Source organism: Aythya ferina, assembly GCF_964211825.1.
Source record: "Aythya ferina genome assembly, chromosome: 3".
NCBI lineage: Eukaryota > Metazoa > Chordata > Aves > Anseriformes > Anatidae > Aythya > Aythya ferina.
The window spans coordinates 8,253,236-8,268,364 of NC_140298.1; the positions used below are offsets into that span (position 1 = coordinate 8,253,236).

At 41.6% G+C, this 15,129-nt stretch overlaps 1 protein-coding gene across 6 annotated transcripts in view; it reads right to left on the reverse strand.

The window, feature by feature from the left end:
• LOC311433228 (uncharacterized protein) overlaps positions 1 to 15,129 on the reverse strand; it is an 81,053-nt gene that overhangs the window by 37,512 nt on the left and 28,412 nt on the right. The window contains exons 8-10 of one of the 6 annotated variants that reach the window (XM_084512146.1): positions 7,625 to 7,734; positions 4,377 to 4,496; positions 3,458 to 3,580 (exon numbers count right to left, since the gene is read on the reverse strand). The gene's annotated coding sequence lies outside the window, so the exon portion shown is untranslated. Of the gene's footprint in view, positions 1 to 875; positions 2,450 to 3,457; positions 3,581 to 4,376; positions 4,497 to 7,624; positions 7,735 to 15,129 lie in introns of those variants that run through there. The other 5 variants (XM_084512151.1, XM_084512150.1, XM_084512147.1 and 2 more) reach the window with 5 other exon arrangements.

Sequence of the window (15,129 nt, forward strand, 5' to 3'; positions counted from 1 at the left end):
GCCCCATAACCACAAGGCTGAAACCTCCAGCGATTTACCACCACATTTTCCAGCAGATCCAGAAGATGCTGTTGATAGAGAAAGATGCTATGAGACAGCATAAGTGAGCAGCAGGTTCAGCAGTCACCCTTTGCTTGGCCAAAACTCTTTGCATAATTCATCCCCAAGAAGATGAAGCACAGCACGCACAGCCTGCAACTCCCATGGCCTTCCCAGAGAGGATGCTCAGAGATACTGCTATGAGGACAGCTGGGGTGAACACTTGTCCTCCCCTCTACCTCCAAGATTGAGAAATTAAAAAATACATCAAAATAAATAACAATAATAAAATAAAAATTAAGTCCTCAAGTGTAGGAAGAAAAAAATCCACAGACAACAAACCCTGCATTTTCCTGGGTTTCCCCTCCCAGTCTTGAATCACTCAGCTCTAAAATGTCATGGAAACAACTTTTTTCATGGCCATACTTGCCATGTAAGACATTTGAAGCTGTAGTGTTATCTTAAAAAAAGAATGGAGCAGTAGGACTGACCTTGATCCTAGACTTAAGCCATCCTAAATTTAAATGCCAGTTCTCTAGGAGACCTGAAATGCTTTGCTCAGGATCTGAGAAATAGGAAAAAAAAAAAAAAAAAAAAAAAGAAAGTAACTTTCTACTTCTCTGGCAAACTGTGAGGATTAAGATGCTAGGGATTATTGAGTTTTTCAGTTCTTCAGTAATGCCTTTCTTCATCAGAAAGATCTGGCAAGATTAGGTGACTAATTTACTTGCTGATGTGAGAAATGTTCAAGTTCAGAGGATTTTTCTTGTCCTTACCTGAACTTTCACTAAAGAGGAATTTTTCAACTGAGAAATGACTGCTTCAAAACCAAGTTATAGGTCTCAAGGGAAGGGCTTTTAGGATTTTAATTCTCAACAGACACATCTAATTCCTCTGTGAAAGATGCCATGGCATCAGAAGAAGGAAATTGGTTACTTAGATTGAAAACAAGACGAACATTTGTCATAAAGAACAGCTTAAGGAGGTGGGGAAAAAAAGCCAACATGTTATAATGTAGACATGAACCCTGCAGCTAAGAAAAGGGAAGAAAAAAATAAAATCACAAGTCCACGGGATTCATTTCTCTGATAGATTTTCTTTCCATCCACTGCAATTAATTTGGTCAGATGGTTTGCATCAGGCTTATTTCTCTTGATCCCCAAGAGTCTTGAAGTTATAAAGCTGGGTAACGATCTTCAGCCCCAGAGAGGTTTTTATGTAGTTATGAAAGCCTTCCCTGGGAAATCAGAGTGGTTTTCATCACTTGCTTGACTGGATCAAATCTGCAGAGATGACTAACAATCTGAGGCCTGGAACCTCTCAGGGTTTCTTGACAGTCTCTTCCAAAGTCCGGCATTGTTCAGCTTGAGAAACCTTGCTTTATGAGATTTCCCATAGAAAGTCTAATTGCAGGTAGTATCTTGAAAGCCACAGAGGATCTCTGATGCCAAGAAATATCCTCTGCTCCCACATCACATTCCAGAACCCACATCGACTGGTAAACTAATAACCCTTTCTGCATAACAACTTCTCCAGAGGTGAAGTAATTAGTCATAGTCTCCAATATTTTAAGTGCAAGAAATTCGATAAGAAATTGAACATAGAAATATTGCTCCAAATAATTTCCTTTTATTATTCCAAAGCGCTGAACCCATTTCTGAGTGTTTCTCAGCTTCTCAGCCTGTGCCTAATGGATGAACCTCCCACAAGTACCAACAAGCAAGTGATGACTACTTCATTGTGGGGCTGAGTGCCGAACAGGGCACAGAAGGCATGGTGGAGGTGGTCACTTTCTGTGTTCACCCACAGTACTGCTGCTCTTCTCTTCTCCAGCATTGTTTGCTGGATCTTCTTCAAGCATATTCCTGAACAGGACTTGAAATTAGTTTTGCACAGAGCAGGTAAAACTTCTGGAAGCTGTGCAGCGATGTCAGGGAGCCAGCACTCATTTTCAAAAAAAGGTTTGCTCCTACAGCCACGGGGATATTTAGAGACCAAACACTCATTTCTTGGAAGCCACAGGCAAAGATTTCAGTGGCAGAGGCTGCGAGCACGACGTAAGCTCCAAGCTCTCACGAGGCTCCTGGGAGATTGCAGATGTGGGCTAACGATGCCGGTGCAATGCTCCACACAAGCATGGTGTCGCAGCTCAGTGGATGAACTGCTCTCATAAGAAACCCAGGCCCATTCTGCATCATTTCTCCCTGAACACGACTTTCCTCCAAGCCCAAATTCTCACTCTGCTAAGACGAATCGCACTCCCATTCCTTCTCCATTGTTGCCAGAGCTCATTTCCTCTATTGTTCTTCTGTAAATTAGGGCAATTCATCCAGAAATGAAATGCAGCCCTATACAAAGGCCTTGGCAAACCTAAATGCTGTTCAAGGGAGCACAGAGAATGCTAGTTCTCCTAAAAAGAGTGAATTTCACAGTAACTTCTTTTGGCCAAGTTTCATAATTAATTTTGAAGTGAGTTCATTAGAAACAATCTCTGGGCTTTAGTCCACCTTAAATATATAACAAATATTCTCAAAACTAACTATTTTCCTCCTTTTCCTTGCTTATTTTTCTTCTAATTGTTAATAATTTTAATTAACACCAGAATTTCTCAACAGCATGCCATCTCCTCCTTTTTCATTATAGGTGTTAATTGCAGATTCAAATAAAAAGTGAAGGAGAAATTGAGGTAAACATCAAAAGCAGCACAACACTGCTGGATGTGCAGAAGAACAATTATTCCCACAGTTATCTTATTAGGGCTTTGGTTGATGTATAACAAAGTTTTAAAACTACTTTTTTATTATTATTTTTATTTATTTATTATTATTATTATTATTTTTTTTATAACCTCCTACCTCCTATATCCCAGAACCACTGTGCCATCCTTCCCTGCAGTCCCCAAAAGCTCAGGAGCCCCTTGGACAGATCTCAGCCAAGGCACTGGCGCCCTGGCCCTCCCTGCCCCACCATCACAGCTCCAGATGCATCAAACACATCCCCCTGAAGCCCTACACACTATATGCTTCATATGAGACCTGCTATGGGGATGCAGGAAGGAACTTTCCTTTCCCTGCCTGCCAGTGAGCATGGGAAGGATGGCTAGGGGCTCAGGACACTCGCTCTCATTGACAGTAGTCATTACTTGCCAGCTGACGATGAAATATAGGCTTTATCTTTCTATATTAAAGGTATACTTTTAGATTAAAAACAAAACAAACATCTGCTAGATCAAAACACATCCCTTACCTACCCAGCACTGACCCATGAAGTACATAAATGTTCATAAGAGCTTTGTCCACACTAATTCTGAATGACATTGTCATTGCCATTTTATAGCTTCCATATGTGCTGCTCCTGCCGTAAGACACTGTCCTTTCTACTCATGACACTTAGAGAATTAAGAATTATTTATTCTTACCTGTAGGTCAGACTTTCTTTCATTAACATCTAGTTATGCCTTCATCTACAGCCTCAGTCATTTCTATTCGTCTTGGAAATCCTTCTGGCTTTCATTCTGCATTCATTTCCCCCCGGCATCCTGCTGAAAAACAAACACGCCTAAGTCCTGACCTGAGAAACACCAAGACCTTCCAAACCATGCTGAGCCATTTCTCAACACAAGGACGAAAGGACAGTGCAAGCTGTCACTTCTCCAAGGCCACTCTCACCATTCCTACAGGGCTCCTTGGTAGAAGCCATCCTCAGTGCTGAGATTTAGGGCATCTCCAAAGCTCAGACATCCTTTAGTATCTGGCATTTCCACTTGTGCTAGAGAAAGGTTCCTGCATGGCCCTATTTCAGACATAGACTACAGGACAATGACGTGTCTCCCTAGACCCCTCTCTCTGTACCACTGAATTTCCCCTAAAAAAAAAAAACAACATTGCTTTCTATTTTCCAAGTTTCTTAATAATTTGTATATATTGTCTGGTTTTTTATTTTTCTTGTTGTTTTCTTCCTTTTTTTGTTTCCTTCCCCCCCTCCCCCCAATATATCCTGGTTTGTGTTACCCAACATCAACATCGACTAGTTTTAGCAAGTATTTGGCTTTATTAATGATGGTGTATTTGTGTATTTTTTTTTTTTTTTTTTAAATAGACTACTACTCCTCTCCTGTCCCCAATCCCCAGTCCAGTCCAACTCTCCCTTCCCTAAGAGAAACTGTGCAATAAAGTGCTGGGCAATCCCTCAGGAAAGGTTCACTTGATTTAACTACAGTATTTCACAAGCCTTTCCAATTTAAACCCTCAAAAAGAGCCTCAGGAGAAACACTGCTGCTTGCAGCCTCAATGCTTCATTTTTCTGAAGAAGTCCTTGTCCGCCCATTAGATGCTCACTTCATATCAGTTTGGTTCCCAGTGTTGCCTTCACAGCCCATATGCTCTCCTCTCCCTCTGCATCTCATGTAAAGCCACTGATCACTTTTATCCCCCAGTTCCTTTCCCATCTCCTTCAACCTGTAAACAGAGAGCATAAAATAAGATTTTTGGAGGTCTTTGCAGGGTCTGTACTGGACTGTGAGTTTGGGGCACAGCTGGGCAGCTCTGCTGAGCACTCCACCTGCCGATGAAATCCCCTGTTTTGCTCACCACTTGTTTTGCTTTGCTTTCTGACTACTCCAGCTTTTTACTTTCCGCTATTTCTCTGCCACCATTCCTCAATTCCCAGCACTCGTTTTCTGCTTTCAGCTGTTGAGTCCTCCCCTGTGAAATGCTGCTCTCCTCTCATGGATTTTCTTCTTCTTTAGGGTTTATTTTATTTTAACTTGCATTTTTCCAAAAGGAGCGAAGACCTCTTCTGTTTTAATTACTGCTCCAGTTAGCATCCTGCAGCCTTTTTCCTACCCCTTTCATTTTCACCGATTCCCCCCAGTGGAGCTGGCCCATTCACTTCTATAACTCCCTAAAATTTACTTTCTTAAGTGTAGTGCTATGGGCATAATTCATCCATAAATCAAATTTGTTTCCTACTGGGATAATCACACAATCTTCCTTAGATTATTTTTTTTTGAATCAGTTCTCATTTTTTCCTGCCTGCTAATTATATCCATAAAGATACATATCAGGGCAAGAAAGCAGAAGTCAAGTCATACTTCAAAACTGCATTTTCCTCTCTTCCCTCTCTCCCCCATCCAGAACAAACTACTGTTCATGTAATTTAGAAGGACTGAGATTTCTGACCAAAATTAAATACATATATAAATATAGCCATACAGCTATATATGTTATCCAAAGACAGGTCATAAGCTGATGTAAATCAGGATAGGTCTATTGCCCTCAAAGTAAAAGCATCAGTTTCTACAAAAAAAATCACAGGAGTTTTGCAGACACAGCACAGCTGAGAACCAGAACTACAGTTAAATCTGATGTTGTTTTTTGTTTTCCTTTCTCTTAAAATGATGAACTAACCGGCTTTTTTTTTTTTTTTTTTTTTTTTTTTTTTTTTTTTTTTGAGCCATTAATAGTGTGGAGTTTAATTTAGAAGCAAAGCTAATGCACAGGAAAACCAAGCAGCACAGATGACAAAATTATCACACCTACCCTGGTACTGGCAAGCAGAGTAAGGGCTGAGTGCTTGCACATGTGGCTTACTTGCATTAGTGTGAAAACAAGTACTTTGGGAAAAGTATTTTATTATTCAAATTGGATTCTTTTTCATGTCAATTCGTGACATGACATCCCTTTTTGTGAGTTTTTCCTGTCAGGAGAGAAACTTGCTTACATCTATCTTTGATGTGGTTTTACTTTTCGGATTATCACTGGACAATGACAAAAAACATCTATACAAATGTGTTGCCTTCATATGTGCTTACTTCAGAGTGAGGGAGAAGAGAGAAAACCAACCCAAACATACAGAAAACAGACAGAGCATGACTATTTGTAACGCGTATAGAAAGAGTTTCCTACAGCAGAGACATATCCCTGGGCTTCTTGCTGCTCCTATAAAACAAATAAGAAATATACAAAGTACCTCATAAAGCAGCTTGTTAGATTTTATTGCCAGAAATCCATTATCCTTCATATTATCATGCAAATCCTCTTACTGCATTGTCTGAAAGCAGCATTTCAAAAATATATACGTATAAGAGACAAATTCTTTTGTGCATGTCACTTGCACATTAACAGTAATAAGAGTTTCTGTGCACCTGCCGAGGCGAGAATGGACTGCCCACCTGCCTCCCCTACTCAGGAGGGTAAGTGCATATATATAATTTTTTTTTTTTTTTTTCTCTGAGAGATCAAAGCAGGAAGGCAAGATAAAGGGGAAAGGAAAAATTATGAAAAAAAAAAAAAAGTGTACCCACACACATAAACACCCACACACCAAGAATCAGGATGCTTCCATAACATAAAGATGCAGAATTAAGCATCTTTCTGATCCTTGGTAGTCTGCTAGATTACCGAGGTAAAGTCTCCTTTCCTATGCTCTGTGGTTCTGCCCACAGCTGGACAGGATTGCAGCTAGTGAGGGGAATATGCTGGAAACAGAGAAAATTGCATAAAATTGCATTTGTTCTTTATTTCACAGAAAATGTAATTACCTTGTATATGCAACTTCCTGATCAGAAATTTCAAATCCTTTCCTCCAGTTCCAACTTTTGTTAAACTTTTTTTTTTTATTATTTTTATTTTTCTGAATTCTATATTTAAATCACAATCAGTCAGCTCCAAATAGTTCCTGAGAAAAAGGCTATTTTGTGGTGTTTTCTCCCACTTTCTGTCCAGAAGTAGTCATAACTTCCTTTCATTTTAAGAGCAAAGTAGAAGATTGGCTACCAAAACTAAACCCCATCACTTCAATATTATATAAAACAACAAAACTGTTTTCTTTTTATATATATTATTATTATTGTTTATTATTACATTTCCACGTTTTAAGGTTTTCTTACACTCTGCCACCATGCAATAGACCCAAAAGAATATGGGCAAATTTCAGTCTAAAGAAAGATGCTTTTAGTTTGACTTAATTTCATTGTTCAGCATGATGGAAAGAATGAATGCTATAGCACCAAGCCTCCCATACCATAAAATCAGCTATGCGAGGAGGTTGGCTTCCAGGAGCACAGCTTGTGGTGCTAAGTGCCAACATCAATTACAAGGGAACAAAGATTTCATGAACCTACAAACACCGTGGGACATATCCCATTAGCTGCACTGACAGGCTGTTCTCAGAATGCTTTGCCCAGAGCAAGACGTGGATGGGTCCCCCTGCTACTACACTATTTAGCACCTTGCAGAGTCTCTAGCACATACAGCTTCACCGCAGTGCTACAGGCCAGGGAAGGAATACTTTTCCCATTTCACAAAGATGAAAAAGAAGTGTACCACCTCCTTGAAAATCCCACAAGGAATCTAGCCACCAAACCCAGAGACTCCCATGCTCTTCCAAACTCTGGCCTCCACCGTCAGAAGAGAAATCTCAGTTTGGAGACCAAGCTCGTCTCTGGGTGGGGAAACCACGCAACCACTCTTACCCCTCCTCCTCCTCCTGACACCAGTCCCGGTGATGTCTCCATGTAAGCAGGAATCAGATTTTAAATTAACTTTGCTGAATAAACAGAAGGGAAAGAGAGAGAAAAAACAACCCTTGCTGCCCTCCTTGAGTGCGTCTGGAGCCTGGGACCACATAGGGAGGCTCAGCTGCCAAGTGCATCACAGGGTCAAGCCACATTTTGAATTCATCCTGTCAGTGGTGCTGAAAAGATAAAAGACAAAGTTATAATGTTGTAGGAGATATAAGACAAAGTTAAATGGTGCATAAACAAATCCGATCCTGTGTTTGACCTATGGGGGAGGAGGAAGAGCTGGGTGTGCTGTGTGCTGTGCATCTTCTAGGAGACGAATGAAAAGGTGATTGGAAACTTATCCATACACTTCATAAGCTTCTGCCATTCACTAAATGGTACCTAATAAACCTTATTGGATTCCATATTTTGTGGGAAATGACTCTTTCATAGCTTTGTCCCTTTAATGGATACTCATTTAGGAAAGTACTATATCGGTTTTATTGCATCAAAAGGAATAAAAGATTTTAAATGAATCTTAATGCTCTCTCAAAGTGCTGGAGTCAGGGACTTCAAGCTAAATTCACAGCTAGAAGCAGAATCTTTCACAAGCTTTTGAACGTACAGAAGAAAAACTTCGGGAACAGAAGTATTTTATTTTAACAATCCTTAAGTCTCCTTTCTTATTTTATTCATGCTGGTAACTTCTTTCACCTCTCCTCGGTTTTCCTTGTCTCCAGGTTTCTCTTAAACCTCTGCAGCCGCCTCCTCCTCCTCTCCCCACCCCGACTCCTCTTCCAGCTAATGTACCCATTCCTGCAAAGAACAGGCAGTTTTCTTCCCGTCCTATTTCACAGGTGTCTGCTGAGAGAGCACCGTTTGTATATTTTCACATGTTTTTTCCCCACAGGCTTTTTATCAACACATCTGGGAATCATAAAATAACAGTCTCATTTTCTAGCATTATTGTTCCCGAATAGTGGGAAATACTACAGAAACAAGAAAAACCTCCTGCTCTCCTGCTTTCTGAGGCTCCCAACTAATTTCCCTTAAGCAAGTCAAACTGGCAAGTTTGTGAAGATTTCCCACTGACCTAAAGACATGGCATTTATTTGCATATTTACTCCACGTGACCTCATTTTACATAGGTACATTTTTTCACATGTAGCTACTTCCCACACATTCCCACTTACCATGCCCAGCATCCTGGAAAAGGCCAGTTATCCAGCACAGATGCATCTGCTCCAAGTGGTGCCCATTCCTTTTTGGCAATCTCAACCCATGAGATTGCCAAATCATCCTCAATTCAAAATCAACCAATGTCATCCTCAACCCATTCCCCCTTCCTTCTGTAGGTTTTCCTGCAGGAAATTCTATCATTCGTGATAACAGCTCCAGCTTCCCCACATGCATGCACCTACCCTCTGGGAGCAGATCACAGGGGATGAATCAGTATCCAAGATGTGCAGTCCAGGATAACGCACAGTTGAGGTAAGTAAAGTCTTTCCATTAATTTCTATTTCTCAGGCCTGCAGCCTAATCTGAAAATATGTCCAGTGCCAGCGTCTGGAGTTAGTATCAGAGGTGAACATGCCTAATTCATTGTAGGACCGGGACTAACGTTGGCATAATCATTAAACATGAGCAGTGTCCCTGGGATTTAATCATACAAAATAGCACTTTTCGTCTTCCAGATATAGGTATACAATCAGGAGAAATTCAGTTAGCAAGGTATAGCAAGTTGCCATCTGTTAGATGAGCCATAGCTGCTAACTGAGCCTTTCTCCAAGTCCGCTCCATTTGTAGGATAAAACATCTTTGCTCAATCCCCTGCAAAATGCAACACATCCACAGCACACCTCTCTGCCTGCTTCACAGCCCAGCAGTCCTGAGCAGCTCTCACGGGCTGCTAGGAGTCAGCCCACAGCTAGGGAACCCAGCTGCCCAGTTCTCTACCCATTCACATCTTCTAATTCCAATTCAGTAATGAACTTCCCTTTCAATGACTCGAGGAGTGATTTTCTTTGTCTTGCATATCTCAGCATCTAAAGAACTTTTGACAAGGACTATACCTAGATTTTCTGATGTAAACATATAATAAATCTAATGTTGTCAAGCACGGTGGCATTTTTATTTTATTTTGAAAGAGAATTTAATCTAACTTCCCAGGGGATTCTTCTCTTGTGTCATAACAAAGTCTGGCTTGTAATGGATTTCCCATTTTTCTTTCTAACTCAAATAATGACAAAATTGCTGCGCAGAGCAGCAGCATTCTGTAATATGTCACAAAATGCAAGCGTGAAGTGACAGTTGTCTCTGAATGGCTGGGCTCAGCCCAAGCCCCCATTTCCAGCAGCACAGGTACTTAGCTGCTTAATGTCTCCCCACAATCAGCCCCCAGCCAGACTCAGAGCACAGGGAAAATCCTCATGGAATAGGAAAGAAAGCAGACAATGGAGTGGGGTAGCGGGGGGAGAAATCATAAAAATAAAGAAATCGATAAGTAGCACTTAAGGACCAAGCTTTCAATTAATGTAATGTTGATACAAAGCAGCTAAGAATCTGGTTCATAAATATCTATCTCTGTATGTCATCCTAAATAACATTTTTTTTTTAATATTAAATTTATGTCAAGCAATAGTATTTAATGGAATCTGTGTATCCTTTGGGGAAAAATACCTCTATTACATTCCATTATGAACCCTTATGTATCAAAGGATTAAGAGCTACTTCTCTCTTCAATGGCAAAACTTTCTGCAACCAGTTCTAGAATCCTTCCAGTGCTGTAGAGCATCCTCAGAAAAGTAATGTTTTCTTCTGTAGCTGGGATGACTGGGTATATTTTACTAGCTCAAAAACTGTACTGGACCTTCCTGGCAGAAAGACAAGCTGGTGCTCACTGTACAAAGTTGTATTTGCCACCAAAAAATAAAAATAAAATTTCCACTGTGTTTTGCATTGTATACCTCAGGCAATGAGCTTAGTAATTAATGGGTGAGCAACCTCACACTTAGGGTACCTTGTGTTCTGTAACATTTACTGTAGTGAGAAGTCGTCATGGGAACCTGGAGGCAATAGCCCTGCTCGCATTTCCCCATGCGGTTACACAAATCCTAACTCTCTGTCAGCTGTCCCCCTCAACAGCACAGACCTTATATTTAAGAGGCCATGCCCTATCAAGCCAGATCAAGACCTGAGGTCCCTTACACAGCACTGGCAGATGCCGCTGTCTCTTCTCCCTGCTTAACGTTAATGATTCCTGCTGGGTTTCCTCTGTAGCTGATCCCAAAGCACTCTGAGAGAAGGTTGGGGTCATTCTTTCCACTCGACAGGTGAAGAGATGGAGCCACAGACAGGTGGCTTGCCCCATGCCCTGCCACCTGCTGATGGCTGGTGCCAAACTCCCTCCATCACCCAGGCATCTGTCCCCAAAACCCATAGCAGTAACAGGGTGGCTGTGGCCTTGTCCTCTGGCAAGACGGAGGCTCCTGTTGGGTGTCCACCAAGAGGTGGATGGTGCCGAGGCTCATCGGCCTCACAGCTGGGCTGCTCTCGATGCTAATGTGGGGAGAGGGGGAGAGGGAGTTGTGTAATTGTTCTGAAAGCCTGCCAAGCAGCTCGTTTACAGAGTTAAACGGTCTGTGGTGTAATTAACAGAGGGAAAACTGTATGGCTTTTTGTTACTTGTGACAGAAGGTCGCTCATTTCCTTGTTCTGGTGAGGCTGGAGGAAAGGGGCCACACAGACAGGGCAACCACTGAGTGAGTGTGCCCGGACCTCTGCCCTGTTCTGCAGCTCCTGACACCTGCAGCTCTGTTCCAGGAGCATGTGTGCTGCTTGAAAAGATGTACAGTGCCTGGGCAGATAACTCATGGGGATCCAGAATGTAAACGAGGATCTAGGAGTTGCAAAGCTGGTCACTGCTAGACTGAACTTCAACACACCTTGGTGTCAGAGTCCTGATTTAAGAGTTCAGCCCCCCCTCTACCATACTTTGCACCATCCCCCCCCCCTTCAGGCAGCACAGAGCCGTTGATAACAGCCTGGGGCCAGATTTAGATACTTTCAACATCTCCTTCTGTAATGTTTGCAGCAGATTTTTGTTCTGTATCAAGGAGTGCTGAGTCCTTTCGAAAACCCAGCCAAACTGATTTCTCCTTTCCAGCTGCTACGAAATCAGATATAAAAGCTAAGAGGGAACTAAAGCCTCAGTGAGAGCTGGGTCCCACTCAGAGCTCACCCACACCCATCCCTCTGCTGCAGAGACAGGCTATCAGGAGGAGGAGGAGGAGGAGGAGATGGCTGTGTTACTGAAAGGGCATCCTGCCCCTGTTTGTGGTCACAGTGATGTGAGTGGGGCAGTTTCTCCTCATGTAAACACACATTCACTATACCACAGCAAATTCCTCCCTTTTTCCTGCTTGCTGTTGGAAGATGAGGCTGCTGGAAGATGCTGCCGCAAGTGGTTTCCCAGCCACCCTCCTCCCATCGCTCCCACCCCCACTCACCGCTTTCTCTTTTCATTTTTCGAGAGGCTGGAATATCGCAGGATAAAGAGACTGCAGCTGTGTTGGGGAAAAGAAACCAGTCACGCCTCAGCAATTTATGGACAATTTCCCATTAATAAGAGATAATGGAGTGCAGTTCAATGGATTTGCAATTGTACACTTGCTCTTTGAGTATATGGAGGGGGATCTGACAGCAGTTTGTTCCTCTCATAAATGGCATTACCATGATTTTGTATATCCCATTGTAAGGAGGGAGGTTTGGACAGTTTAAAATGGTTTAACAGCCTGTTAGAAAAACGCAGGTGTATCAAGTTATTGAAATGACCCCAAATACTGTTCCTGCAAGGGAAACATCTGATACAAATTACCCATGGTCTCACAGATCCCACCTGCATGCACTCAGTGGGCCAGTGCAAGAGCAAAGGTCTGCTGGTCTTTGTGAGTATTTGTGACTCAATTCAGTTCTGCTTGCACATGGGGCGGGGAAAAACCATGGTAGGGGATGATCCAGGAGACATTTAGGATGCAGATCATGCATTTGCATACAAATTTTGTGGTGGGTTGGCATGCTCGACATCCATACATTGCACACAAGCTTTTGGGGAAGGTAGCCTGACCACAGGCTCTCCCTGCCCCATCGTAATAGCCTGGGGTTATTCTGCCACTTTGTGCTGCAAATCCATGCAGGAACAACACAGCCTGATTACTGTGAGGAGGTAGAGTTCTCAGGGGTGTGAGGCATGGGTAAACAGAGTCACAAAATGGTAAGCTTATACAGGAATTTTCTCCTGAACCTTGTCTCTGGGTGTATGATTGACCCTTGCAGAACCCAGGACTCAGTGCCAGATTAATCTGCTCACCTACGTAAACAGTTGTTGCTCTTCAGAGTCCCTCCAGATACAGATACACTGTCCTGCCCCTACGCAGTCACACTGGCTAATGGTACAGACAGTTCCTCCCAATTTCCACTTGTCCTCCAGTATAGCTGACTCCCTTGTAACACCTTATGACCAAGGGCACACAGAAGTGCACCTTCTCCAGCACTCATTTCTACGCACCCCCTCTGATACATCTACTGCTTAAATTCAACTTTTCCATCACTAAGACTAAGGACAAGCGGGAAATTTCCAGAAAAAATTCACCTCTCCAGATCCTCTCTCATTCTATAGTATTGTACTATTTCAGATAATGTAGCTAGAATCCCCAGTGAAGGTATATCATCTGTTATGTTACAAGTGGGTGATTATATTTGATGTTTTATTCTCGTCTTTCACTGTTCTAACATTTTGTTTGCTGCTGCTACATGACTACAAAATGCATTTCAAGCATTTATTCAGTTACAGTACTGAAGTGGAAGACCTTTTTTTACCCCCTACATACTGATAAAGCACTCATGAAGAAAAGAGTCCGAAATCCAAATACAGAGGACACTATTATCCAAATAAATGAGTCCCTGTTTCCTACCCACACCAAACTAATTGCATTGACAAATACCAGCTCTACCAGCACAATTTCAATTAATTTTAAAAATCTGTCTTAAGTCACAAGCTTCTGTATGGAATCTAAATTCACCAAAGTTTAAAGGTCAAAGTTTTTGCCAAATTCTCAAGTCTATTACTATTTACTTGCTTAAAATATATATATTTAAAAATAAATAAATAAATAAACAAACAAACAAATCATGGGTACACAGCTATTGAGGAACTGCACGAGCTCCCTGCAGGACTTCCTTGAAAAATAAACCAGAAACAACCAAAGCAGCCCCTTCTCAGATGCAGGTACAAGTTGGGTTGCATGAACTGAGCATATGTTCATGCAAACACTTAATTTGAAATTTCCCCTTAAAGCTAAGGACAGATTCCCTTCACAACTTCCCAGACATGATTCAGGTTCACAGCACAGCCTGAAATTAGTCACATTTGACGTGATTTCCAGTTTTAGTGCAGGTCTCTCACAGTTACAGGCTGCATCCAAAGGATGCAGTTTTGGAGCTTTACCACACATCTCCTGTGACATGCTATCCTTAAAAACTAAAACCACAGCACTTTCTTTCACAGAAACATTACTTGCCATGAGGAAAGTTAATGGCCATGAGTACGTCCTTTTGCTCTTGGCTGGCAAGCTCTCTTCCTTCTCACTCCTGCCTCCTGAGAACAATACAGTCAATGTCCAGCCACTCAGTGGGAGACAGATCCAACCTTCAGAAGTTTATATTTTATAAGATTGCATTTTATATGAGATAGACAAATAAAGGACAACAACATTACTTATTTTTCATGAGCTAAATAGAGGAGGTCTGCAATCTACCCCAATGCTTCTTGATCACTTTGGAGAACCAAGCCCTGTGCCAGCCCTTCTCCCAGCCACCCACCAGACCATCCTCTCCCCACGTGGAAGGGGAATTTAAAAACACATGTGGATGATAGGGCTTCCCAGTGCAGCTGCAACAGTCCTGCTCCTTGCAGATTTAAAAATACTAACGTGCACCAAAGTGCAAAACTAAGCCCAGACAGGTTCAAGTTCACTGGAGAGGAAAAAAAAAAAAAAAAAAAAAAAAGTGTTTTAGATTTCAGAACATATCATTTGCTTTAAAAATAACCAGAAATTCAGGAGGTACCTTTATAGATTTTTAAATAGCTCAGCTGAAAACCAACTCTCTTAATGAAAAACAATAGCAAATTACTTGGTTATTAATCTCATGCACAGAGGCAATTATTTCCCAACTGAGACTTTTATTTAAAAAAATAATCGTATAGATTATTTTGGAAAGTTGACAAGTCTGCTTCTTGGCCTCGCTTTCTCTTGCTGTGTCTTAATTTGCATAAACATGACATTAAAAACTGAAAGAATTGCTTTAAAAAACAATTACTCCATCAGCAAAACCTGACAGTGCAGAATTCAACTATACCACAGAGATCATCCTCATAAGAAGAAAAAAAAGATATTTTTTCCCTTTTCCTGACATTAAAACACCTCTCACTTCTAACAGGACTGCAGTTCAAATTTATGTTTTAGAACCTTTTAATAATTGAACATGTGTAAATATCATTATTTTTAGATGCACTGCAGCAGAGAGCA